Source organism: Nicotiana sylvestris, chromosome 4 (genome assembly GCF_000393655.2).
Source record: "Nicotiana sylvestris chromosome 4, ASM39365v2, whole genome shotgun sequence".
NCBI lineage: Eukaryota > Viridiplantae > Streptophyta > Magnoliopsida > Solanales > Solanaceae > Nicotiana > Nicotiana sylvestris.
In genome coordinates, this window is record NC_091060.1 from 6071987 (window position 1) to 6075024 (window position 3038).

The following is a 3038-nucleotide window of genomic DNA, read 5'->3' on the forward strand; positions in this document are numbered from 1 at the left end:
GGGAAACCAGGTCAGCGTGGCCTACAAAGATCTATGCCCTTTCCCGGATGTCCAACTCCCGGCTGGGTTCAAGATGCCTAAGTTTGATTTATATGAAGGGCACGGTGATCCCATGGCGCATTTGCGGGGATTCTGTAGCAAAATGAGAGGGGCAGATGGCAAAGATGAGCTGTTGATAGCTTATTTCGGCCAAAGTCTGAGCGGATCGGCACTAGAATGGTATACCAGGCAGGATTCCAGCAGATGGTACACTTGGGATGATCTGGTGCAGGCTTTCGCATGTCATGTCCAATACAATTTCGAGATAGTCCCTGACCGTCTCACATTATTGAGGACCGGGAAGAAGCCCGGGGAAAGTTTTCGCGAGTACGGGTTACGATAGAGAGAACAAGCAGCTAGAGTGGATCCTTCCATGAGAGAGGGAGAAATGGTGGACTACTTCTTGCAAACACTGGATTCAACCTACTTTGGTCACTTGGTGACGACGGTTGGAAAATCCTTCAACAAGGTAGTAAAGATAGGGGTCATGATAGAGGAGGGTCTGAGGTCTGACAAAATCCTGAATTACTCGGCACTCAAGGCCACAACCCAGGCTATTCAGAGCGGCACGGGAGGTGCGCTGGGAAGAAGGAAGAAAGAAGAAATTGCCACGATTGAGGCAAGCAGTTGGCCCAGGTCTGGCAAACCCCACTACAACCAACCCAGGCCCCACAGGCCAAACTACCCATACAGCCCAACACAGCACTATTACCCACCTCGAGAACCACATTTCTCCATACACCAAGCCCAGACATACACTCAGCCTCCGGTTTGCCCGCAATGGCGCGCGCCGGCTCCCCAGAACACATATGCACCACCACAAAACACCTATCCTCCACCGAGGGCATATAGAAACCCTCCAGGTGCAGGCTTTCGGGGAAATTCGGATGCTAGGAATGACAGGCTGCGGAAACACAGAACTTTCACCGAGTTGGGAGAAACCTACACCGCTTTGTTCCACAAATTGAGGCAATTGAGTTTGGTTAGTCCTGTCCAGACTCGAGAACCAAATCCCCCACCCCAGAATTTGGACTGATCAGTAAGCTGTGAGTACCGCTCAGGGATGCTGGGGCATGATACCGAAAAGTGTTGGAAGTTGAGGCATGCCATACAGGATCTTATTGATACCAATAAGATCGAGGTCCAGACACCGGAGGCTCCTAACATCAACCAGAACCCACTGCCAGCGCACCACGAGACTCACATGATTGAGTTGGTGTATGAGGGAGGAGAGTTGAGAAAACCCTCACAAACAGTGATGATGATCCAGGCCGCTCCGAAAGAAGGACCGACTAGTGGAGGAACGGGGGTACAGTCCCAGGGAGAAGGCATCAAGCCGGTAGTGATATTGGGAAAGAGCCCGTCCACCATAACAAGCAAACCCGAGCCAAACAAGTTGGTAATATCAGGGGCTCCGCCCACACATGCGGTTGTGTTGAAAGGGGTATACAGGGAACTGGTCACCATAAAGCCTGTAGTTCAGCTGCCGATGATTGATAGCAAGGCTGTGCCTTGGAAATACGAGAAGGCAGTGGTGATGTACAAAGGAAAACAAGTGGAGGAAGTTAGTTGTGAAGCGCAAGGGCTGACTCGATCAGGTCGGTGTTTTGCTCCGGTAGAGCTGAGAAGAACCAACCCCACTACAACCAAGAAACCTGTGTCCGAAGAAGAGGCTGAGGAGTTCTTGAGGAAGATGAAAGTACAGGACTACTCCGTGGTCGAACAGCTGAGGAAAACACCGGCCCAGATCTCGCTGCTGTCATTACTAATCCATTCTGAGGAGCATCGTCGGGCCCTGATAAAAATATTAAATGAAGCTCATGTACCCAACGAGATTTCTGTAAACCACTTGGAAACCATTGCCAACAAGATTTTCGAGGTGAACAGGGTAATATTCTCAGATGATGATCTGCCAGTGGAAGGTACGGAGCACAATAAAGCTCTCTACCTAACTGTCAAATGCGAAAACTCGGTAGTTGCTCGGGTATTGGTGGATAACAGTTCGAGTGCCAATATTTGTCCATTATCCACTCTGAACCAGTTAAAGATCGACCACGGAATAATCCACAATAATAGCATCTATGTCCGGGGATTTGACGGAAATGGAACAGCCACTGTGGGGGATGTTGTGCTTGAATTGACCATCGTTCCGGTCCAGTTTACCATGGAATTCCAGGTAGTAGAAGCCACAGTATCTTATAACATGCTGCTAGGACGACCATGGATCCACACAGCCAAAGCAGTGCCTTCCACCCTACATCAGATGGTCAAGTTCGAGTGGGATAGACAAGAGGTCGTACTACACGGTGAGGACACATCATGCACCATGGGTGGCGCCATTGTGCCATTCATAGAGACCGATGATGACAAAGGTCCTTGGGTCTACCAGATTTTCGATACAATGTCGGCAAACAAGATTTCTGAGGGTGAGATCCTTCAGTACCCTAGGGTAGCTTCCGCAACAATCATGATGGTCTCGGAAATGCTGGGCAACGGGTTCGTGCCGGGAAAAGGCCTGGGAGTTGAGCTTCAGGGGATTGTCCAACCTGTCTCCCTGCCCAAGAACTTGGAAAACTTCGGTTTGGGGTTCAAACCAACCGCGGCAGATAGGAAGCAAGCACGAAAAATGAAGAAGAGAGTTTGGTTTCTGCCCAAGCCGGTGCCACGTCTCTCAAGGTCTTTTGTCAGAGCAAACGCCAAGGGGCCGCCAGTTCCAAATATTCTAGGACCATTGATTGGTATGGATGGGGACCTGAATCAGAGTTTCGAGAGGCTATTCGCTGATGTCAGTATGGTAGAAGCTGGAGAGAGTTCCAGCAGGGCGGAGATACAATTTGTGGGGCCTGAGGCCAAGACCAACAATTGGACGGTTACTCCTCTTCCTGTCCGAGGGGAGTCTTGGTAGTAGGCTTTGATTTATGTTTTTTGTTTGTTTTGTTTTGTTCGGATTATTCCAGGGTGTAATCCAAATTTTACTTTTGTTTTGTAAAAGTGTGAAC